The following is a 7862-nucleotide window of genomic DNA, read 5'->3' on the forward strand; positions in this document are numbered from 1 at the left end:
TATGGTAGAGAAATTAACATTCACTTCTCTGGCAACAGCTCTGGTGGACATTCCTACAGTCAGCATGCCAATTGCACGCTCCCTCAAATCTTGTGGCATTGTGTTGTGTGTGGCCTTTTATTGCCCCAGCACAAGGTGCACCTGTGTAATGATCATGCTGTTTAATCAGCTTCTTGATATGCCACACCTGTTAGGTGGATGGATGATGTTGGCAAAGGAGAAATGCTCACTAACAGGGATATAAACAAATGTGCGCACAACATATTAGAGAAATAAGCTTTTTGTGCGTATGGAAAATTTCTGGGATCTTTTATTTCAGCTCATGAAACATGGGACCAACACTTTACATGTTGCATTTATATTTTGTTCAGTGTAATTATAACCAGGTATGCATGGCCTTTTCAGCTGTTAGGCTGCCCGCAATAGAAGTTTGGCTACTGCTGTCCTAACATTTGAAAATGTTACCAAGGTGACATCATCCACTGAACCCACTTTCATCCTCAAAAGAGTCAAAGTTAATCTTACCAAAAACTATATACCTGTAGCAAATGTTGCCATTTCTTTCAGTAGCAAGTACTCACTACCTAATTCTACATCTAACTAAGGTGTTTTGTGGTGGTAGAAAATTAGCTAGCTAGTGTCTGCTTGCTGGCTGAACCATGCAGTCTCAAACCAATCCATATGAAATGAAAGGCAGGGAGGCTAACAACGCCAGTTGACACACTCAATGCTGAATACTCCTGCTAGCTAGCTAGTGAAGTTCTAGCCAGGGGCGCAACATTGGTTTTAGAAGTGGGGGGGGACATAACTTGGCGGGGAGTCTGGGGGTCATAACATTTTTTTGGGCATCTAAAGCTCATTTCCTGCATTTCTACACAATCGAATATGACCCATGGTCCTTCTAGCCGTCTCTATTTAGAACAACAAAAAGTAAGCAAAAATGCCCACGGTCATCAAGTTAGGTAAGAGATCATTATTAAATATGTTTAAGTGATTGATAAGACTGAACTAGATCAATGATAATTCAACAATCAGTATTGTGTTGCAATTTTAACCAACCTAACTCAACTCTCTCCACAACACAACTTCCTTCCCATATATTTTTTTTATGTCTCAAGGAAAGTTTTGGAAAACAAACGTTTTATAAAAACACACATACACCTACACATTAACACACAGAAACAGTACACCCTCCATATAATTCATATCATAGGGATAATAGTACTGTAGAGCTCTTTTTACTTGCACACGATATAGCTGGGTCAACCCGTCCTGTCCCTAGGGGTCCACGGCCCTGCAGCGCCCCAACCCAACACACCCCACTCAGCTTTAGGATCTTAGTGAAACATTCATTATTGGTTTCAGGTGTGTTAGGCCAAGGCCAGAGTGACAACCAACAGTATGGCAGACCCCCAGGGCCAGGACTGAGCAGCTCAGCAGCTAGGTATTTCCCCTGACATGGGCATGTTTTCAATACAGACTCCTTTTGTCATACAGTATTCTATATAAGGCATCCAGACCTTATGAAAGTTGCACAGTATACCCTTAATCTTGTAATAAATCAAATCTAGTTATACATAACTTGACATTTCTGCCATCCATTGTGGGAGGATAACCAACCTTCCAATTAATGGCAATGCATTTCTTAGCCGCTATAAATGCTAGGTTACACATTTTCAGTATCAACATTTCCAAGCAAACAAAAACAGGGAGAAGAGAGAATATGTAGACCTGCTGAGATAAAAGAACATACTCTTTGCCAGAATTCAGCCAGCCTTCACAAGACCATAACATCCGCAAATTTGTCCCCTTCTGTGTTTTACACCTCCAGCAGGATAATTTAATTTCTGAGTACATGATATTCAGTTTCACTGTCATATAGTACGTTCTATGGACGGTCTTAAAATGTAGTAATTTATGTCTGAGATTATATGAACATGACTGGGCAGTCTAACATATCTATATCCATTCATCATCATCAATAGCATCTCCCAGGTCTTCCTCACATTTTTGTTTTACATGTTTTGTGTCATCGGGAAAAGCCTCTATCAACCTTTTGGAAATTAATTTTAGAGGTTTGTCAGACTGCTTTAAAATAGTTTCAATCTTTGAAGCTTCTTGCTTGTCCAGTGTTTGCTGCACAGAGAAAATAAAGTATTGTATCTGCAAAAGTTCACCTCTGCGCTGTCACAGACTGGTCTTCCCTGGCTGCCTGATCCTGATGAGACCCCTGTCACCATTTGATCCTGCTCAGATGAGGCATGATAAAGAATTACATCGGTGTACATTTATACATTATATTACCCATGAATAGAATCAATGGTTCAATAATTGAAATTACCATTATTCCCAGATCCCAGACTGTAGACTACCCATCAACTCAAGATGGAACTTTGTGTCCATTCACTGATTGTTATAATATGCTGCAAAATTCCCCTGAGCTCCGTAGACTGGTCTTCCCTGGCTTTCTGACCCTGCAGGGACACCTGTCACCATCTGATTCTGCTAAGACATGATGAGCATAGTGTTGTGTACTGACTGCACCATGACAGTGCACCATGACAGTACGGAATTAGCTAGGGAAACTGACAGATCAATAACGTTACATTGCTATACTGACAAAAAAAAATCACAATGCACTGAAAAAACGTCAGAATACAGGTCTTCAATCGTTTGACCGCTAGTTTCATGATTTGATTCAGGTCTAGTGTGATTGAGGCAATAATAATAGCTAAAGTTAGTGAGCTAGCTACCTAGCTCGCTAACATTAGCCAACGCTTGGCTAGCTCTGCTAGATAATGGTACAATAGTACATCATAAAATGTACTTCTGTTGAAACGGGACAAAACATTTCCATACACACAACAGCTGTTAGATACTGCTACCTGACTGATAGCTATAGGCTAGCTAGAGCTGAACTGGCTGCGGTAGGATACTAGCCAGCTAACTACAGTTGCTGGTAGTAGTTCATTCACTTCAGTCGAGATGGGATGAAACATTAGCTAAGGTAACATGTCAGTTACACTACTAGCTCACCACTGGGAATATTTTTTTCTTCTGTCAAACAGCAGTTACCTTGCCAGCTAGATAAGTCAGCTAAAGAGTAGCCAGTTTCTGCTCTGCTTGCTTTTACAACTCTGAGAAAAAGCACAACACAGACAGCAGCTGCCTCTGTTCATCTCACCTGTGCTGGTCCTATACGCCAGCCTTTCAGAAGCTTTGCCTTCACACAGCCTGTCCGCATTTTCTGTGGTGTCCTCAATCCAGCCATCTAAAACCGGAAAACAGCCTACCCGACCGTTCTGAGGCGTCAGCATGATCCTAAAGCACCCCGATGCCGTGTTTTGTATCACAGTGCAATGATAAAACTGTGGGGGACAAAAATGCAATTTCAGAATGTGGGGGCGTCATGTCCCCCCATCCCCAGTGAAAGTTGCGCCTCTGGTTCTAGCTAATGCACAAATGAGTTTCCATGATATCTGTTCTGCTGTGATTAGTGCACTGAGTTCTACAGCACCGCTGAGCTGACTGCTCTCTGGAACGTTATCACGTTGCCCAAATGAAGGACAGTGTCAGCTGTCAGAATCAGATATATGCTGATTTCTGAGAACAGTCGCATAACTTTGGTGCTGTAAAACTTAACCTCCTAGAATCGATGTCCGTGCCCCACGGAAATCTAATCAGCATAATAAAATAAAAAACATAAAAATATGTATGTTAAAGCTAGAGATATATTTTTTGGATAGGTTGCGTCTCAATTCACCGCATCCGCCGATGTCGGCCATCCGCATCTGCCGTGGAAGGTGGCAGAGCTACAGCAGTGTTTGTCAAACCATTAGACATCCCAAAAATGAAGTCTGGGGGGCAGGAGGGGGACAGGGGAAGCAGATAGCTGACTAGTGGTGGCTATTGAGCAGCCTGATGGTCTGGGGGGTTAAAGCTATTGGCCAGTCTGCCAGTTTCTTTTTTCCTATACTGCCCGCTTCTGAGTGATGGAAGCAGGGAGATCAGGCCGTGGCTCTGGTGGCTGAGGTCCCTGATTATCTTCTTGGCCTTCCTGTAGGTGTCCTGGAGGGCAGGCAGTGTGCACCCAAAGGTGCGTTCGGCTGAGAGTACCACCCTCTGTAGAGCCTTGCGGTCAGCGGCGGTGGAGTTGCCGTACCAGGCTGTGATGCAGCCCGACAGTATGCTGTCGATGGTTCTCCTGTAGAACACTGAGGGCCTTTGTGGAGATGGCCGAATTTCTTCAGCCTCCTGAGGTTAAAGAGTCGCTTTCGTGCTTTCTTCACCACGGTGTCTGTGTGGTTTGACCATTTCAGCTCCTCTGAGATGTGTACGCTGAGGAACTAAGCTATTTAGAATTGTTTTAAGAAGGTCATACCCAGGATCATTTTGCTATTTGATTTTGAATTTTAAGACCCCTTGAAGTAACAAAAAAATACATACAAAATTTATTTGGTGAATTTTTTATTTGGCTTTACTGCCATTAGCCCATACAAACACATTGAATAACAGATTCACTACACAGAACAACATATAGTTCCAAAAAATTATCTAAAGGAAGTGTGTTCTGAAGTGTCTATCCTATATCTGAGAGATAGAAGAAAGATCAATATTTTTTTTTTTTTTTTTTACATGTATTTAACCCTTATTTTTGTCACTAAATAGTCTCCATACATCCTTCCATTAATTATTTAACTGGTACCGGGGTACCTTCAGACGAGTCCTAGAGCAAAACAACCAACATGTACGTGTTCGTGAGGGGCTCACCTTTCCACAGAGGGGTCATATTAGTGTGTAGCCCAAACTGTCCGGACGCAACACACAGAAGTTGGCAGATCGGCTGTACCGACTTCAGACGAGTCCAAGAGGCTTGGGGTCGTAGAGCAGAACAGAGAACACCATCGTGTTTGTGAGAGTCTCATCGTTCCATAGAGGGATCATAGTTTTTAGGCCAAACCGTTTGGACTCTACAGACGATTTTGTGAGAAGGCTGATTTTCGGGATGTCTCATGGTCTGACAAACACCGCTCTAGCTCTGTCACCTTTCAACGCAGATGTGGAAGTGTGCGGTGGTGCGGTGGATTGAGATGAATATCTCTATCTTAAACCTGGTAACCACAGGTGTCACAATAAACAAATAAAAAAGGGTTTCTGTAAACATAAACTCAACACATTTCCTTTCCTATCAAAATGGCTCTTACGTAATACTTTGCGCTAGGTACACTTATTCCTGCCTCTCTAACCCTTTATTTCCTTGCTGTCTATAGATTGTTGCCGTCTCCCTTTACTCCTGTAAACAGACTAGGGGACATACTGCCATCTTGTGTCATGAGAGTGTACTTGCGCTCAAAGGACTGTGCTGCCCGTTATTTCCTGTGGGGATTTCAAGAGTTGTACAGTAGCCTACAGTACATGAGCTGAATAAGTAGAGGCACCATTGAAGAGTATTGACCATTCAGTAATGTTTCTGTATATAATTTACAGTGGAATTGTTTGGAATTGTTTGACTGATTTGGATGTTTAGCCTTAATATTCATATTTATATGGTCTTTCCTACTCAAAGACATTGATATTCTCAGTAACCTTAATACACAGATCACTAGGGCTAAACTTAAACACTGCCAAATCAAATGTTCCTATGAAACATGATCAGTGGCCATGTGATGTGACCATTAAACAAACTGTTATTACCACAGGTGAGGAGAGGAGGGAGGGAACCCATTCTACCTCCTAAGGTCAACAGACAACATTCACTCTCACACTCACAAAAAGCTAGAGGCTGAGCTTTGTTTCGTTTTTTACTTTAATTCTTTGAAATCATTGTTTTTACATCACCATCCATGGGATTTGACACTTTCCATAGAGAGCAAGCATCCTCAAAACCCCACAGCCATCAAGACAAACACCATCACACAGTTACTTTCACAATGGGAGGGGGTTAGGTGGAGGGGGGAGGACAGGGGTGCGGGTGGGATTTTAACAGCATTAGCAACCTCAAACCTAAAGCTCTTCTCTCAATCTGCGTTTCGCTTACATCACATATTAGCGTGGCATAGAATAACATCCAAACTGACAGAGCAAGAAGAAGGATTGTGTGTGTTTGTGTGTGTGTATTGAGGGGACACGATGGTGGCGCCAGCTGGTTTATAATATCTGAGTCAATGCTTTAGGCATCGTGCTCCACCACAGCTACAGACAGCGCTGGGTGCATGGTACCCACTGGGCACAGTCGTCAATTCAACGTCTATTCCACGTTGGTTCAGCGTAATTTTATTGAAATTATGTAGAAACAACGTTGATTCAATCAGTGTGTGCCCAGTGGGTAGATATATGTGGCCTTGTAGAGGAGCACTGGGTAATTGCTATCATGTGAAGCTTGTGGCTCCCTCTCAATGACGCAATTCAGGGCCCACGAATCATGGGTCAGAAGAAGCATGTGGATCCCACCCAACAAGCCAAAAGCTTATATACAAATGGTGACACTAAAACCAGGTGAAGTCTGCAACAACAGTTCATTGAAGAAAACGAGTGTGTGTGTGTGTGAGAGAGAGAGAGGAGGGAGATCTATAGTGTGCATGGCTTCCATACAGCTAATCTGCCACGGACACAATGTTATTCTAATAGCACCAGGTCTAGAGGGGTTACTATGGGTAACTTACAATCTGACAAGTGTTGCCATGACAAACAAAAAGTGGGGCCTGGAGGGCCTCGTAGTCAAGGCAACGGGGAAACAATGGAAGAGCCAGAGAGAGAGAAAGAAAGCAAAAGAGAGAGGAAGAGCGGGGTGGAAACAAGCAAAGACATACTTTTAGTCTCAGGAGGACTCATGCACTCCTGGCTGCCAAAATGTATTTGTGCTTCGGCAGCCCCCTCTTTACCCCCTCCCCCAAATCAGAGTGAAAAAAGTCAAGTCTATGGGAATAGAGGGATGAATCATTTTAATTCTGTGTCACCCTCTGTTTGAGAGATATGCATTCAAACACCAAGCAAGCAACTAGGAGACTCATGCTGAAAAGATGCCAATACACCGGCCAGCGTTTTCCATGGGATCGAGAAGAACAACTGGAGAATCAAAGATCTTAAATATTGTTAGTGATCATAGTAAAAATAATAATGACAACAATAATCATGATAATAATATCAAAATCATAAACATGATGACCATAATATCTCAATGAGAATGATACAAAAGAGAGGAGGCAAAGGTAGACTAAAGAGAGTTTTTGCTCAGCCATGTACTCTACACATGTGAGGACGAAGACTTGTCCTAGCCCTAATCTCACATGGCAGATTTTACAGTTTTGTTGGAGTATAAGCACTGGAGTGGCCTGAACCCTGCCACCTGAGTGATTGAACACTAACAAGCAGACCTCCCTCCCATCCCTGTCTCATCTCATTCCCTGTAGGCGGTCACACTGAAGTGTCAAACTTTTAATTTCCCTGCTATGGATTCCTTAAACACAGATACTGTTACTACCCTGAAAGAGACTACCTTTTAAGGGCTTCCTATGAGAACTTAACACGGCCATGAAAACCAAAGGTCTAAACCACAGCACAGTGCTGGAAGGACATACAGACACCACTTGTTCTGTGAGTGCATGCGTGCAACTGTGTGTGTCTGTGTGTGCGTAACAGTGTGAGTGAGTGTTTTGCTTGGTGTTGAGTCATGGAGAGGAAAAGGTGAACATTGCAGAACGGCAACTTTTAGGCCAAGATCTCACCGACATGCGAGTGAAGGAAGAAAAACAGCTGGAGGACTGCTTTGCCTTAATGAAAACCAGACCGTGCAAAATGAGCGAGAGCGAAGGACCATTACTGTCGCTCCAGGTCTGAGCCCAAAGGAGTGGTGCACTGAGACC

Source organism: Coregonus clupeaformis, chromosome 27, assembly GCF_020615455.1.
Source record: "Coregonus clupeaformis isolate EN_2021a chromosome 27, ASM2061545v1, whole genome shotgun sequence".
NCBI lineage: Eukaryota > Metazoa > Chordata > Actinopteri > Salmoniformes > Salmonidae > Coregonus > Coregonus clupeaformis.